Source organism: Aulostomus chinensis, chromosome 3, assembly GCF_037954235.1.
Source record: "Aulostomus chinensis isolate RoL2024-O1b breed Wild chromosome 3, RoL_Achi_v1.0, whole genome shotgun sequence".
Taxonomy (NCBI): Eukaryota; Metazoa; Chordata; class Actinopteri; order Syngnathiformes; family Aulostomidae; genus Aulostomus; species Aulostomus chinensis.
The window spans coordinates 15626957-15644944 of NC_141322.1; the positions used below are offsets into that span (position 1 = coordinate 15626957).

The window sequence follows — 17988 nt, forward strand, 5'->3', positions numbered from 1 at the left end:
TACTACAGGGGAATAACAAAAGTTTAATTTTAGTTTGAATCACCATTAAAGTTTCCATTTTGATTCTGTACATTAAGAGAAAGGTCCCTAGAACACACATTCTTTCTTCTGTCTTCAAATACTGCACAATCTGACGTAAATTGCACCAACTTGCATAAATATCAAAACTCTGACCTAAAGAAGCTCCCTATATGTGTAGTTTTCGGGCAGAAAACACATTAAATCTTAATCTCTAGCGTCTCTTCCAGAAACTGGAGGACAACCCTCGCGCTGCAGAAGACGTGACTTAAACTACGTTTCCCAGAAGACCCGGCAGCGCTTTGCCATTGGCGGTGGCACAGGTGACCGCAGACGCTCCGAGTTGTGACAACAGCTCGACGGTCGAAACGAAAACAAATTGGCCTCGGAGGTGCGGGCGGTTGTGCCAAGTGCCGCAGCCTGAGGGAGTCGAGAGAAACGTCAAACTCCCCGGTTTTATCTGGTGGAACTCGGTGTTTCCGTCCAGTAGTTCCCGTCCGGTTCGCTGTTATCAGCTGCGCGGGAGAAGTGGGACGCACTTTTCCTGAACCTGACTTCGTTCCGTCTGACCTTCAGAGCGGGTGAGTGGTGTTTCACCAGTGACACTTCACTTTAGCTACGCTTAAACGCCACCGACCCCGCTAAACTACACCACACAGCTTATCTCACCAGAAGTTTGTCTGGTGATAAATGACTAACATACGAACAGCTACATTATTTGTTCATAGAATATTAGAGACATATCCTCCTTGTGAATGTTGAAATATCGTTTAATCAGAGTTTCGCATTGATGAGGAGGCAGTGCCCCCTCATCTTTAATTTTGGAATAAAATCACGAAGCTCAAAACTCAGTCCCCCCTCCCCTTTTCTTTTTGTTAAGAATATTAGAAAACCTTGCAAAGACCTGTATCCTAAAAAAAAAAATCAAAGTGTCAACCTATCCTGAAATGCAATTGAATTCAAACCTTTTATCATTTTACAACGCACATTTTTTTTTAGAAGCTTTTACTATTTCAAAATGATGAAATAAGTGAAATTGTGCTTTTATTTATGCTGCAGCATAGTGGAAACCATTTCAAATCTGAATGCACAGCTTTCTCCTTTCTTTTTTTTTTTTTCTGTCATGGGGGCTCTCTTCCCCCTTGCCATTTATAAGCAGTAGCCAGGCTGGTATCAGTAACAACACCTCAGCCCCGAGGTATGCTGCTATGTATAAGCTATGACTTTATAAACTACACGGCCTATTCAAGTACTTTGGTTGAAAGTCATGCTTGGTGCCAACACTGAAATAATGATGGAGTTATTTCGGTCTCCTTTGTCTCCTGTCTGCAGAGTTGGCTTTAATAACATGCCGTGTGTTTATTATTAGTGTGCCTGCATGTAGAGTGCAGGATACAACTTTTTATGTTTGTTGCTGTCACAGTGATGTCAACATATCACTGCTGTATGACAAATGAGATTTGATACATTCAGCTTCCATTTTAGACGGAACTACGGGTTTTATTTTGACGTACCGTAATGAAAATTGCATCATAATTTTGAGATATTCATCCTTGTGTCATTATAGTAAGCATGCTTCTGGTCAGTTTTGCATTGTCATATTATTTGTCATGGGCTGTGAGTGTTTTTTTGGGAACTATAGCGCTTTGACTATTGACTATGGTCTAAACTCGATGCCCTCAAAGGTTCTGAGGGCTGCAGGCTGTCATATATGTCTCTGTACAACATGCTTCCCACCTGACATTAGACCCTGGTCCCTGACCCTTGACCTCTTTTCGTTTGACCTCTGTTATCATCAGTATTATTCTCTAGAATAAACAATAAGGGTTAAAGGTCAGAACAGAAGCTGCTCGAATAGTTGGTAACTGATGACTACATTTTTTTTCAAGCTTCTTCCTGCACTGATGTATTGAATCTCACTGGTGCCACCGGTGACAGCGTTGTTTGCAGGGAACAGCCTAGCAGACGACAATGGTTTATGAATATGTTCTCAATTTTTACGTTGATTGTAATTTAGGAACAATGTAAAAGGAAGGTAAACTGTAGTAAATCTTCAGCTGAGTTAATATTGTTTACTTAAAAGCAGCATTTACATTCATAGAAGTAAATATATAGGAACATATATAAGCATAAATGCTCACACTGACACAGTCACAAGCTATCTGCTGACTTCTTTATTGTAATTTGAATTAATACTTTGAGGGATATTGAAACAGTCAGCAATTGTACAATATGTAGTACTTTTCTAACTCAATATATCGGAATTCAGATTGCTTTATAAAGGATTGACAAAAACAAACAAACTGAAAACACTGGTTGACTTGTTGACATGAATGTCCTGATGTGTTTTCAGGAAAAAGAAAGAGGTTGTCCTATCAAATTCTGCGTTTCCTCATTTTAAGTAAAATGAGCTTTACAGGGAAGTTACACATGACGGCAGAAGTGTTTTGGTGACTCATATATTTTCTACATTGCTTTGATACACAAGACAGACATCAGTGTGGGACTGAAAGGCATTAAAACTTCCACCTGTTTGTAGTTCTACTGTCAGGAGATGCCCAGACTCATGAATGCCATAGATTTAGCTGCAGGTTGAAATTAGAGACTGTGTGCGGATGTGTCGGACTTGTTTGTGATGCAATAGAGATGTTTATTCATATGCTCAGTTGTTGTGCTGTGGTCAATGCATGTTTTGTATGTTACACTGCTGCAGTGTTGCAGCATGCAGGGTAAACAAAAGTTGTGCCGTCAGATGTCTTAATCTGATTTATCTTTGTCCTGGAAAGACACCTCTGCTGCTGTGTCTTTGTCATGGTCTTCATTTGCCTTGCTCCTAATTCAGTGCATATCTTCTAGCTAGCTTGATCAGAAAGACACACACACACGCCAGTTTATTAGGTACACCTAGATAGAACACATGCAGTTTTGATAAGGCAGTGCTGTGATAAGTATTTCCTTCATTATAATGCGTCTTGTGTTGAACCGTTAGTGCCTAATAATTTGTCCATCCCTTTCAAATCAATAAGGGCTGTTTGTTCCTCAAAATGGCCACTGATATACATCAACAAACAAATTCAATAAATACTGAGCATGTAAGATGTATTCCATGGTTGCTGTACTACAGTGCATCTTTGTCTAGGTTTATTATCTAAGTGTACCTAATAAATAGATTTCTGCTGATTGGCACAATTGGCAAGTAGTTGACCTGTTCATTGAAGCAGGTAATCCTGTAACTAAGTATTCATATTATTTTAATACAAACACAAACCATAAACAATGCATCTTTTCTACAGCTTTCTCTGATTTAAAAAGAAAAAAATTATGATGAATATACATACTGCCATGATGCTACATCATGCATGATGCTAAACAAAAGTGTCTGAGCCAATGCAACGGACAGTGTTTATTTGAAAGAAGCATTTTTATATGAGCAGTTTCTTTCTACTTTTTGGTATAAATACACATTCACTGATAACATTTATATAAGATGAGGTATAGATCTGGCAGGTTTATCCATCCAACACCTGTCACTAACTTTTATCGTGTGCATGTTTATTGAAATTTTGTAAGAGGGCCTCTGAACTGAAGGCCCCGGATATAAATCTGCTAGGTAGCTGCATACGTGTGGTATACAGCTGAGCTGGCAAGAATTGATAATAGAAATTTATGGAGTCTGTCTGTGTGTTGTACCTGAACTCACACACACTCGTTTGTGAAACAAGAGTGTGTGGTAAGCTGTGCAGCTTAGACCAGAACAGATGCACATAGCCGAGTCCATGGGGTTATTGAGTGCGCACAGTATGAAGGGTCAGCAGACAGTAAACACACTCATCTGTGAGGTCACTGTCAGCAAGGTGAGAGGTGACTGGCCAGTATGCAGAGAAGAAGTGACGCCTGGCAGGGTGATCGCGCTCTCTCCAAAAGTAGCATCATGGCAGCATATTCAGACGACCAGTGAAGGAAAACAGAGTCAAATTTCAGACATTAAATCCTCAACGTAGATGTGCTCCGATGTTTTTCCAAACAGGATTATTTTTTAATCTCGCATTCTCTAACCTTTGGTTGTGTTTTGTTTGCATGACACATGCAAACTGATCACCTTGTCACAGGCACTAATTAGGGTAAGTGTGTGTGTGTGTGTGTGTGTGTGTGTGTGTGTGTGTGTGTGTGTGTGTGTGTGTGTGTGCGTGCGCGCGCGTTTGTGTTCAGTCATGTTTTCAGCCTCAGTGGACTCGTGTCCACCTGTAAGTGTTATTGATGGGGTTAATTTTCTTCAGGTAAACAGAGGCAGCCATACACACAGAGGTGCTCGCACACGCGCGCGCACACACACATACACACACAAACACTGTCCAGGTTGAATGGATGTACTCTGGTGTGAAAGAGCATCAGGTGTGTGTAAACACAGCTTCATCCGTCTGCCATATGGACTGATCTCCCGTCATCTGGACTCTTTCCTTTTGCTTCCTGACTAGATAAGGAAAAGGTGTTGTGTCTTTTAAAAAACAAAACACCTCATACGAAAAGGCAAAACCAAAAGTCGGACATTTTCTTGAATTTAACGGGAATGACCACTTGGCATGTGATATTTGACAACATGACCCATGATCCATCAGAGGTGAGTGTGGGTGGGATGTTTCAAGGCATGTGCTGAATGTGTGACTCCACTTCCTCATCTTAAGTCCACTCTACGCTCTCATATCCTCTTTTGACTGACATAGTGCTGGTCCTCTGTTGTCTCTGTGCAGCGCAGACTGCAGCCGTCCTGTTGCGTTTGTGTTGACAGTTCATTGGTTATTATCAACTCGTCATCTGTTATTTGTGGTTCTTTACTTCTCTCTTCCCTCGTTTCCACCAAGAGGAACAGGTTCTTGAACTTGTTCATTTGAGTTTTGGTTTTGTAAACCTTGATTTGCTACAACAAATGTTGGTATGCCTGCTTTATTTACCAGTTTTTTGATGACCTTTATTTAAGTAGTCAGCACTGTTGTGCAAAGCTAACTTTAATTTTCTTTTTCTTCATTTCTATTTTCATCACCATTTAGCAGCCTGATACTTAAATTCAACCTCTCCAGGCTTCTTAAACAGGTCTTGTGTTATGTTCTTCCTTGTACTCTTTCTGTTGCCAGTAGTTTTACACTCATGGTAATAGAAACTGAAACAAGGGCTATTTTCGCCCAGTATTAAGGCTTTGCATACAGCAGGATCAGCTTAAATGACCTACTGATGACTTATGGTAGGAAGCCTTGGGGGGTCAAAACACAGCAACATTTTGGAAAACACAATGACATTGGAAAAATAGCAACACAGGCACAAAATACAACATTTCTTACAAGACAAGGCCATTGGCCTAAGTCATAGGTGAAGTTCAACATTTCTGGAATAACTCTACGTGAACTAGCTTGAGAAAACCAAACAACCTTGGCCGTGGATAAGCGGCATCACAACGGTGCTTATCCCAGCATTTCCCAATCCAGTTGTGAGTGGGCTCAAAAGAATTATTTTTTTAATCCCTGGAAACTCCTTGGATCAATACTGAATTTGGTGTGTTTGCGTTTAGTTTTTCCCACACAAAATAAATGGATCAAATGACAAGAAATATTGAAACTAGACAGGTAAGTTAGATGATAAGCTTGTCTGAGAGCGTTCTGTCTTAGATTAATTCACAGACATCTTTCTTTTTTTAACATTTCTCTATTTTATTGCTTTTCTTTATTGTTTGCATGAAAATAAAGAAAAACCATTAAATGAGAAGGTGTGTCCAAACTTTTGACTGGTAGTGTTATGTTATGCTTTTACACATACTTTTACACTCAAGTGGGTATTTGTGTTTCATACCCTGACATTTATCATGCAAAGATACAAATTGAGAAAGTAATACTTCGGCCTTGAGTAATCTCGACTTTTGTTGTATCCAAAGTATTCATAGCTCAAATAAGTCCTTGGTTTGGTGTTCCCCTTCCAATAGATAGGTGGCGCTTTTCTTTAAGTGCAGAGTTTTAAAAACTGCAGCAATTTAATTCGAACAACTATATTCTGGCTCAGTTTTTTGACATTTAACACAAATTCCCTCTTCTTGGGTGGCTTCAGTCCAGTTGTGACAGAAACATTTGAAGTGGTATTTTAGTGATATGCTATAGAATGTTGTGTGTGTCTGTGCTTAGAGTCACAGCATTCCTGTATTTGCGCTGCCAAATTAAAAAACTGCCCCTATGTTTGATCAGGAGAGATGAAAACGATACTGATTTGGCACACTCACGTACTCAACTCCCTCACACATCTCATCTCTGCTCTTTTCCTCACAAAGGTTTAAGAGGTCAAAAGCAGCCACATTCCTCGTACTTGATGCTTATTAGATCTCAACCTGTCTCCAGATTAAAGTTGAAAGTAGGTTGATGTAGAAGAGAACCTTTTAAAGGTTTTGGTGGGTGACAGCTGTAGTGAAATTAATTTTGTGTTGGGAATCTTATCTCCCAACTCATCTCCCAAATACTTTCCATTCCATCTCACTGTACATGGTGACTGTCAACCACGCAAAAAGAAATGCTGTGGGGCTGGTTGGCAGGGTTCTTACACACACACACACAAGCATGCTCATAGCTTTACTTTGTCTTTCACATCTAGTAGCTTAGCCAGTTTTGATTGGAACACCCAACCAAAGCAGCCCAAGTTAACGCTGCAACAGTGGGTCCAGATGTATTAATCTGTTTGTATTTTTTTTGTCTGTCCTGCCTTTTATTGTGTCCATCCATGCATCCATCCATTTTCTAATCCTGCTTATCCTGTTAAGGGTCGCGGGGGGGGGGGGGGGGGGCTGGATCCTATCCCAGCAGCCTTTGGGCGAGAGGTGGGGTTCACCCTGGACAGGTCACCAGTCCATCACAGGACCAACACATAGAGACAGACAACCATTCACACTCACAGTCACACCTACAGTCAATTTAGAGTATCAATCAGCCTCGTCCTCTCTTGATGTCTTTGGACTGTGGGAGGAAGCTGGAGTACCAGAGAGAACCCACACAGGAACAGGGAGAACATGGAGACTCCACACAGAAAGATCCTCTGCTGGAGCTGGGGCTTGAACCTGGAACCTTCTTGCTGTGAGGTGACAGTGCTGACCACTGCACCACTGTGCCGCCTCTGCTCGACATCCCCATTGGGTTTTGTTGAGGATTTCAATATCAATCAGGTTATTAGCTTATGACACGATACATATTAAGACAGTCTTAAACTTGCAGTGTTTCATCTTGATAGTCTAACAATACATATCTCCTGTTGTTAGATCAATAGACAAATTGAGTTGAAATTATCTACAATTTACGTTTGAATTATTAGAATATATGCAAAATTTTGCACAATTGCTTAACACACTAAATGTAGCCGCCTTCATGTCATTTTGAAATTAAACTCGTGTCACTCACTGAACCGTAATAAGCTGAAATATTGCTGCCATAACGTAACACTATCAGTCAAAAGTTTGGACACACCTTCTCATTTAATGGTTTTTCTTTATTTTCATGACTATTTACATTGTAGATTCTCACTGAAGCCATCAAACTATGAATGAACACCTATGAGATTATGTAGTAAACAGAAAAGTGTGAAATAACTCAAAACCTCATGAGCTTCATGAGGTCGTCACCTGGAATGGTTCTCCAGCAGGCTTGAAGGAGTTCCCAGAGATGCTGAGCACCTGTTGGCCCGTTTGCCTTCGCTCTGAGGTCCATCTCATCCTAAACCATCTGGATTAGGTTTAGGTCAGGTGACTGTGGAGGCCAGGTCACCAGGCGCAACACTCCATTACTCTCCTTCTTGGTAAAAAAGCCCTCACACAGCCTGGAGGTGTGTTTGGGGTCACTGTCATGTTGAAAAGTAAATGATGGTCCAACTAAACACAAACCAGATGGGATGGCGTGTTGTAGCAGGACGCTGTGGTGGTCATGCTGATTCAGTCTGCCTTCAATTTTGAATAAATCCCCAACAGTGTCACCAGCAAAGTCTCCCAGCTCCATCACACCTCCTCCTCCATGCTTCACGGTGGGAACCATGCATGTAGAGAGACCATCCGTCCACCTTTGCTGCGTTGTATAAAGACACAGCAGGTGGAACCAAAGACCTCAAATTTGGACTCATCAGACCAAAGCCCAGATTTCCACTGGTCTGATTCCTCATGTTTCTTGGCACAAACAAGTCTCTTCTGTTTGTTGCTTTTCCTGAGTCATGGTTTCTTAACAGCTGTTCAACCATGAAGGTCTGATTGGCGCAGTCTCCTCTGACCAGTTGATGTAGAGATGTGTCTGCTCCTACAACTCTGTGTGGCTTTTATCTGGGCTCTCATCTGAGGAGCTGTTAACTTGTGATGTCTGAGGCCGGTGACTCAGATGAACTCATCCTCAGCAGCAGAGGTGACTCCTCCTTTCCTGGGGCGGTCCTCACGTGAACCAGTTTCATCGGAGCGCTTGATGGTTTTTGTGACTGCACTTAGGGACACATTCAAAGTTTTTGCAATTTTCCAGACTTTAATTCTTAAAGAAATGATGGACTGTTGTTTCTCTCTACTGATTGGTTCTTGCCATAATATGAATTCTAACAGTTGTCAAAGAGGGCTGTCAGCTCTTTACCGACCTGACTTCTGCACAGCACAACTGATCGTCCCAACCTCATTGAGAAGGCAAGAAATTCCACGAATGAACCCTGACAAGGAGAACCTGAGAAGTGAAAACCATTTCAGGTGATGACATCATGAAGCTCATTGACAGAAGGCCAAGGGTTTGCAGCGCTGTCGGCAGAGCAAAGGGTGGCTACTTTGGGGAATCTGAAACATAAAACATATTTGAAGTTATTTAATTATTTTTTCTTGGCTACATAATTCCATATATCTTGCTTTATATATTTGATGTCTTCAGTAGGTATCTACAGTGTAGAAAGTAGTAAAAATAAAGAAAAACATTGAATCAGAAGGTGTCCAAACTTTTGACTGGTTGTGTATATGGGTTGTGATACAGCTTTATCACAATATATTACAATTCAATAAGGTATCAGTATGAGGGACTGAAATGCAGGAATGTGGCAAAAAATATGACATTTATTGCTGTATTGATTTTATATCACAGACCTAATTGATATGATGTTTGAAAGTAAATCACACAAGTGTTGTTTTTTTATTGCATTCAAAGGTCGCACCAGTATATTTCTTAACTTATGACTTTTCTAGCTCTTCTAAATTTTTACCCTCTTGGCCATCATATCCACATTGTTGATTATTATATATTGACTATAATCATTCTGTTAATATTTTGAATACATATTAATATTCATGGAATTAAATGTGTATCAGTATTTGGTGAATGCCATCAAAATATATAAAAATGTAGATGATGCGCATCATTAAACCAAAAGTTGGACTGCACAATTAGTTGTAAAAGACATTTGCAATGTCAATTCACACATCCAGGCAATCTAATTTCAAAATGGGACGATTCACTGTCTCCTAATCTTCCACTCATTAACGTCACCTTGCCTTCATGTGGTATCACGTCAGAACAGTCTCAGTTGCTGTGTCAGGCATGCGGTGTAAAGCTAAATATATATTCATGCATTAAACTTGGCCAATATTCTCTCATTTGTTTAACGGCAGCGCTCACCAGCCTGTTCTCATTGTTATGGTAACCCCACATGACACGTTAAGAAAAAGGGAAGGTGGCAGTCAGAAACTGACAGCCTACGAAGGAAAGAGAAAGACAGCTAATTACAGCACTGAAGAAAATACCAGACAGCGCCGAAGAAGTAGTGTTTGTTTATGTGATATGTTACATTTAGGTCAAGCAGTGTTGCATATCTTATTTCACATGTTTAAAAGACGGTCTGAACAGCCTGGCGTGTAATAAATGAATTGCTGATAAAATAAAAATTGTTATTCACATTTTACAAAGAATTGTAAACAACTTCAGAAAAAGTAGTCATACTCATGCAAAAAACTTGGGGTCAAGTCAGGTCATATGAGGAAGCTTTGAACATAAATTATGTTGATACAGATACCCACACAGATGTTGTAATTTCATCGCAGTGCATGACATAGAGTGATGCTGGAGTACGACAGACAGAGCATGGTTGAAATCACTCCTGTATCTCATCACAGACGGTAGAAACTATCAGGCAAACAACACAAATTGTATTTGCAAACCGTGAAGCCTGGGTGATTAAAATCTACGATGATTGTCTTTGGCTCTAATGACTTCTTGCCAAACTATTGACAGCCATGTTTGTCCTACTTAACAGAGAGATAGCCCCAGGTTAGCGTAGCTGGGTCAGGCATGTCTGGACAAATCAACACAATCATTCAACGCGCTCATAGAGGTACAATGATGGTCTATGTAGGTAGTATTTGTTTTCAGCCCCTGTACAACCATAGCGACAGAGGGAGTAAAGGACAGGAAACTTTTTTACCGGACAAATAAAGAGGGGCTTGGATTGTGTGTGCGTGTGTGTGTGTGTGTGTGTGTGTGTGTGTGTGTGTGTGTGTGTGTGTGTGTGTGTGTGTGTGTGTGTGTGTGTGTGTGATGAGCCCTGCATCCGTAGGGCCATTGTCAAGAGTACAAGGCTGTCTTGGTCAATGGTTTCCCCGCCTACACACACACCTTATGATTGGCCAGACTTGATAGGAATGCATCTTTCCCAACCAATGAGCTGAGGGCCTGGAGTGGTCCTGCCCCTGGACCAAAATAACCCAGTAAATACACTGCGGGCACTATGAGAACTGGAGCTGGCCCACTGATGAGCGCTCTGTGTACAAACAAGGAATGCTTGTCAGCTGGGTCCTGCTGAACCACGCTGGCCTGTGCTCTGCTTTGTTGTGCCTATCACAACTAGTTGAGTGGCACTTTGATACCAGTATTTGTGTTTGTGTATTCAGGGATACAGGATTGGGGGGGGGGGGGGGTTACAAATATTTGGGTTACTGGGTAGAGACAGGCAGTACTCTGGTTGTCAAACCCAAACACACATTATGCACAGAGGATCTCTGCAGAGCTTGTTCATGTCAGTGTGTGTGCAGAATTTAAAGAGTGACTTATATACTTAGTGTGTGTGTGATATATAATCTGCTGATATATTTTCAGTATCAGCGCTCAGTAGTCAAGTTGAGCTGAGATTGTTTTTGTTTATTCGTGCAGTTTTTTTCACCTTGTATCTGTTTTTCGGTAGAACAAATCATCCTCTGTACCACCGAACCGTTCACTTTACTGTTCCACTTGGAGGCTCCTTTAATGGTCCTGTCAGCCTGTGTTGGTCAGTCCTGTGCTGCCTTCGAGGCTCTTCCAGCAGAGATGTGTTTGCTTTCCCATTCAACTTGTCATCATTATGTCAAGCAGCAACATCAGCTTGTCATTGAATATTTCTGATATTAATTTAATAACTGCCTCTCCTGAGGAGGTTACATGATCTGTGTAGTTTGCTTGTTGGCAGCATAACATAAAAACTACGAGGAGGGATTCCCCCAAACTCAGTGGGGGGTTGTAGCACGGGCCATTGAAGAAACCATTCAAATTCATGTCAGTTCCATTCAACAATAGCCAAAATTAGTTTTACGTTGTGCCTGGGGTCACTTTGGTGGAGGTATCTAGTTTACGCATATCTTTAGGGGAATCAGATTGGTTTGAATTGCAGTGCTGACAAAGAACAACAACATTAAATGTTTGTTACATTGTTCTGATTGTGCTGCATTTCAGAGAAATACAACTCCATAACAATCAGCCTTTGAAATATTAATTTTACAAGAGCACACTCAAGCTGCTTGTTAATGACTCGGGTAAAAGCTTTATAATTGCTTGATTCTGAGCATGTCTGAACATCCAGCCTGCATAGCAATTTTGGTAATTTTTTTCCACAGATGACAATGTTCTTTCATTGCTGATGTGAATTAGCAGCATTGCTAAGGGCTGGTATGGTCACGTCTGTACCTCTGCTGTATATTAACATGTACTGACCCTGTTCCAGTAGACTAATGGATGAATAAATATCTCTTAGTAGGGGTTTCCAGACAGTGTTGTCATTATAATCTACACAACATTCTGTCTCTAATTTCTGTCTTTTTTTTGTGGGAACAGGTGTCAGACTGAAAGTGCTTTACATACATTGATTTATTTACAGTGGCTCCTCATACCAGCCACACTGACTTACTATTTAAAAGGGGGAAAACTGAGAGCTGCCACACACTGACACATAATGATTCACTGTGTCACTCACTCACTCACTCACTCACTTTCTTCTATAATGTACATTAGTCTTTGTGAGAAGGCTCGTTATGTAACACACAAAATACCAGCACACATAACAGTATCCTCAAATGGAAAATCATTTGCACCCTAGACTATTTCTGCTCTGCATGTATGATTGGTGTGTGTGTTTGTGTGTGTGTGTGTGTGTGTGTGCCTGTGTATGCGTTGAAAAGTGGTGGATCAGCTCCTTGACAGGATCTGGATGTGATGACACCTGATAACCTTGGTGGAGGTATGTGCTCTCTGACCGCCCTTTAGTTTGGACCTCACAATTTCAGGTCACAAGACAAAGACGAGGAGTGGAAATAATAATAAAAGACAAACTGTTGTTGATTTCAGAACTAAAAGTACTTGCTGAATTTTGAATGAATGTACATTTGGCTGTTTTTGTTCTTTGCCTTTTTGTGCATACTTCAGCCACCTCCAGAGATGGTGGGGGTTGCTTATTGTTGGCATCGGTATTTTGGGGGGTCTGAGCTGAAAGGTTTGGAATCCATCCTTGAGTCTAGTGATGTGCTTACAGAAATATAAATTTTATGTATAGTGGTTTACAGAATAACCTACAAAATGTGTGCTGCACTACCCCGTCACCTCTTGAATGTTTCGATGTGATGACAGTTATTTTCACGCATGTGCATTTGTCATGGGTCGTCAGCCATATCTTCGTTGCTTTGTCTGCTGTTTTAGAAGAACGTCCTGTTTGAGATTAAATCCCTTTAAACAGATGACGAATTTTATGTGGATTAATCTTTCTCTTAGATTAAGTGGTTTTATGACTCTGGCACCCGAGTTCATTTGAATTTTAACCAAAACTCTTATTCCTTTGGAACATTTTATTTTATTTGAATAAAATTGCAAGCCCACATGTTATTTAATAGTGAGAAGACAACCACAAGTGTAATTGTCTTTTTAGCGCATGGATTTCTCTGAACATTTACACGTGTGAAGAGGAAATATGCTGATTCACTGTCATATATTTTGGACAAAAAAATTAAAAAACACTGACATTCAGACCAAATGATAAGAAGTGGCCTCTAGTGTTGGTGTATCTGAGAATCTGGGAGAGAAGTTAGAGAGGAGTTTACTGGACACAGGGCTCTCCTTGTCATTGCCCCTGATGACGGCTTTCGGGCTAATTTAGGGGAAGAAGAGAGTGGGAGGCAAAGGAAAAGGAAGCTTGGCTGGAGAGAGAGAGAGAGAGAGAGAGGGGAAGGTGACTAATCGTGACTGTAACTGCCAGTTGAAGGAGGAGTGGCATCGCAACCGGCGAAAGAGCATATGTATATTGTTGTTCCTCGAGCTCTGCCAGCAAGCTGTCAGTCTGTGCGCGTGTAGTAACACGTGGAAGAGCAGATTTCACTTGGATATACTAAGATGTCTGTGGGATAGGTGGAGTTTTGCTGGTAAGAATCGAAGTTTCTCACTGCCTGGTTCTTCTGTCAAGCTGAAGTCGTGTCGTGCTTATTTGCATCAGGAATTAAAACAAGGACGTTGGAACAGATTTAGTGTAAAGCGTTCTAGTGATGTGAAGTTCATTCAAGGTAGAATACATCCAGATGGAGAAGCAGAAGTCATCCAGTTAGTGTCAACAGTAAGATGATAGGAGGAGAGCCATCGCTGCATTACATAGAGATGCAATGATGGACCGTCACGTGGAGCCAAGTGGAGACTGGCTGGAGGAAGAGATCAGTTCTCTACTGTCTGCTTGTATTTTGGAGTGACCACTTCATTAAACTCTTATCTTAGATCTGTGTGTGCATAACCACAAGTTGACTGAATATATGTTTCCTGATCTGAGTGTGAGCACCTGTTTGCAAGTGTTTCTATATGTTCTGTATTTAATCTGTGTCGAACCAGTTGGGCTGCATTACACTTAGCCTTTACGTAAAGGTTTATGTATAAAGCACTGCTTTTATTCTTTCCCTGGTTTGAAGAGGAAGTTGCTTCATCACTGACTAAACTAGGAGTTGTGAAAGCTGATGGACAAAAGGGGAAGTGATGCACAATGTTGGTTTGTTTTTTTATTTTATTGATGAGGCTGACTTATGTTATGTTGACTTGTCTTTCCCAGATCTTGCTTTGGCAAAGAAAGATCGGTGAGAATGTTTTCAGAATCACTTCGCTTCCTCACGGTGGACTATATATAGACTGTTAAGAAGGTGATTGACATTGTGATTCACACACAGTGTTGATGAGCTAGGCTGATTCATTCAGATGACCTTTGGAAACTTGATGACTGAACAAAAAAGCTGAACTAAGTTTGTTCGTGGTCATTTATGTCAAAAGCTCTTAGATGGTGAAAGGTTTGCATTTTTTGCTTGACTTTTGTGTGCTAAGTTTTGTAGATGCTCCAAATCAGATCTTACCCTTTTACAGCAGGTGATAGACTGTATATCATGGTCTTAACTACAGACAGTGAATGTAAAATGTGTAACATTAGAATATGTAACTTTACACTCAATGCATTTAGTTGTTATTGTACAAGTAGTGTCAGTGGACATGCTTTAACCTGCTTTTTTAAGTTGAAAAATGCAAACAAAAACACAAAGCCACACATGACGCGGACCAGCATCCAATCAGCTGCAGTATTTTACGACAAAACACAAAGAACCAACGAAACTAAAATAGCTTTTTAAGTGAATTATAGATTAAAACTTAAAAACTAATGAAAATCATTGGGTCACACCTGTCAGAGTGCTGATACTCAGGTCTATTACTTTACACGCTTCCGCTGACAATTGTGTGCGTTGCACATCTGTTCATTTACACTTCAGTGAGTCCACTCTTGCTTCTCTACAGCACGCACACATTACTTGTTAAATCTTTTACCTCCATCCCCTCATTTATACATTTTATAACCAAGCTTTCTTTCTCTCTCTGTCTTTGTGTGTCGGTCTTTTTGTGTCTTTTTTTCCCCCTCTGTTCAACCCCATCATCATCATCTTCACCCCTCCTCATGCCTCCACCTGCAGATTGCTGTCCATTCACCTCAGCATCCAGACATGTAGTCAGCAGCACAAGCAGCCTGAAACTCTTGTTAGCAAGCAATTGTTTCTCTCAAACAGGTAATGTGCCTGTGTGTGTCTTTGACATGTGTGCTTCTGTTTATATGTCAAAGTAGAAACTGACCTTCAGTGAAACAGGAAATGATGATCACTCATCCACGCTGGTATATGTCCTACTATGTCTCTCAACTGAACCCCATTATCACCTGTAATATGAGTTATAATAGGGAATATTGCTAACAAAGCCAAAGTTGACCTTGACCTGAGTGTTTAATGTTGAAAGTGATCTGATTATCTGTCTGCATGTTGAATGGTTCAGTGTGTTCTTGTACAGCTCTGTGTGTGTGTGTGTGTGTGTGAGAGAGAGAGAGAGAGAGAGAGAGAGAGAGAGAGAGACCGAATAGGTAGGGCTGAGGACCCCATACTTTCCATGCCTGCCTTGTCACCCAATCCCACCAACCTTGCCTTAGTATGTGCAGTTGCAGTTTATTACTGAAGTACAAAGTACTTAACTGTGGTTTCTCTCCAAGATGTACAAGCCTTTTAACCTTCAAACAAAAACATGACACAAGTACACTAACACAGCATGGCTCAGGGGAACAAGCTGCTCCTAAAAAGGAGAACAGAGAGCAAGGGGGAGTTATTTTAGTCATTAGAACAGCCAGATAGGTAGCTTGATGTGGAAAAAGTGTGTGTGTGTGTGCGTGTTAGTGTGTGTGTGCGTGTTAGTGTGTGCGCGCGCACACACACAGAGTTATGAAGAGGGTGGTGATGTGCAGAGTGCATTGTTGCATGTGCAATACATGTGTTATTAGGAATGCTTGCGTCTCAGAGCACAGCCTGGTGAAGGTGAACTGTCTTTGTTGTTTGGGTTTGTGACCTTGAGGAATTTCTCTTAAGTGTCACTCCCTTTGCAGAGCTACTGTAATGGAAATGAAATGTATTTTGGAGTTTGTAACCCACAGCCTTTTCTGAAATGGCCATAAATTGTCAGAATTTTACTATGCAGCTGTGGCTGGCAAAATGTTATGCCCACATGCTTTGTTGTGAGAGGCACCTCTCTCTCTTGCTCTCTCTTTCTCTCTTCCTCTTCCAGTATATATATGTGTGTGTGTGTGTGTGTGTGTGTGTGTGTGTACACCCAGTCCATGTCTTACTACATTTAGCTGTTAAAAAGGCCCTCCTTGGCAACACACAGTAATGTCTAAAAATACACACTCCACAAATTAACACCGTGTCTCTAAGCACAGGTGCCATTCCCTCACACTGCCCCAACATGTATCCGTGTGTGTGTGTGTGTGTGTGTGTGCGCGCGCGCGTGTGTGTTGGTAATGCATATTTGTTGTACATTTTGCACTTGGATGTATAGAATGAACTAAAGCTGTCATCACTGTTCTGCAGCACTCTTTGAAGCTTGACTAATCTGTGGCAAAATCCAGAGTTGACCTATGACCCGGGCTTCCTCTGCTCTGTATCCTCCCACTGGCTGTCAGTGTTAGAAGTGAAGGGACTGTGACATCACAAAGCAGTGGACACACAATGGCCATGCTGTGCTCACACTGCGTCACAGATGCCTGCTCACCCTTGTGGATGCCAGGCAATGGGAAGGACCATGTGGGAGATCATACTGCCTGGTATCAGTGTGTCACCATACCATATCAGGAAGTGGTGTCAGTGTGTGTTTTGGTTTGTTTGCTAATGGTACAATATGTATGTATTTGTGTAGCGTGCTTTGTCATAGTTGGAGGCTGTATGTGACATACTTCACATATGTTGAGAAGAGTTATGTACTGTAAACAGAATTTAGGGTTAAAGAAAGATGTTGAAATTAATATTGGGTCGTGAATTTAGTGCATCAGTCGTTTGCTTTACATCTCAAACAAAACTGTACTACAAATGTTTGTTGCTTTACAAAAACTAGAAAGGATTACTGCCTGAAATTGTCAGGGGTACTTGCTGAACATAGAATGCTCACCATTGCTACCCCTCACCACAAAGCAGTCTACCAATAGAATGTAGTAGTGCACAAAACCCTTGTGAGCATCATGTAAGATATATGAAAGATTGTGTATAAATCCGTAATCCAATATGGCTGCTACAGGAAATAAGCAAAACAATCAAAATGATTGTGGCCCAGATCTTTCAAACAGTGGAAACAGTTCTTGAGTTACAATGTGGACATGAACCATGGGTGGTGGCAGACAAGGTGATGGTTGCTGCAGGAGAAATCACCTTTTAGCGGGTGCCCGAACACTATAGCAGTGTTGTTTTCACTATGCTCCTGTTTCAGTTATTGTTTGTTAATCAACCAGTCAAATATTTCATGAAGTTGTGTTTTGGCACATTTAATAAAGTTGCAGAGAAGATGAAACTTTACCCTGAATGTCTTATCAAGCTTAAACTCTGCTATTTCATAGCGTTGTTTTTAGCATGCAGTTGCAGGAAGTAATTGTGTGGCTCTGTACAGCAGAACCAGTTCAATGTTCTGTTTTATTTGATGGAAACAGAGCATGTCCCTCTCTGCCTCGCTGGCATTCCTGCATTGCCGATTGAGTTTGGAGATGTAATCACGCCATTTGTCAGACTGTAAATACACTTTGTAACATTCCACCACTATGTCTTTGTGTCTGCAACTTACATATTGAAATAGACCAGGAGGATCTGTTTCTAAAACTTCCGATGTTAGCAGA

The 17988-nt window shown here is 41.0% G+C and overlaps 1 protein-coding gene across 10 annotated transcripts in view; it reads left to right on the plus strand.

Annotated features, from left to right (window-relative positions):
* The first annotated feature begins 325 nt into the window (after nucleotides 1-325).
* tfeb (transcription factor EB) overlaps nucleotides 326-17988 on the plus strand; it is a 33981-nt gene continuing 16318 nt past the window's right edge. For 2 of the 10 annotated variants that reach the window (XM_086198945.1, XM_086198944.1), the window contains exon 1: nucleotides 338-599. The gene's annotated coding sequence lies outside the window, so the exon portion shown is untranslated. Of the gene's footprint in view, nucleotides 600-13415; nucleotides 13697-14364; nucleotides 14453-15265; nucleotides 15359-17988 lie in introns of those variants that run through there. The other 8 variants (XM_086198939.1, XM_086198940.1, XM_086198937.1 and 5 more) reach the window with 8 other exon arrangements.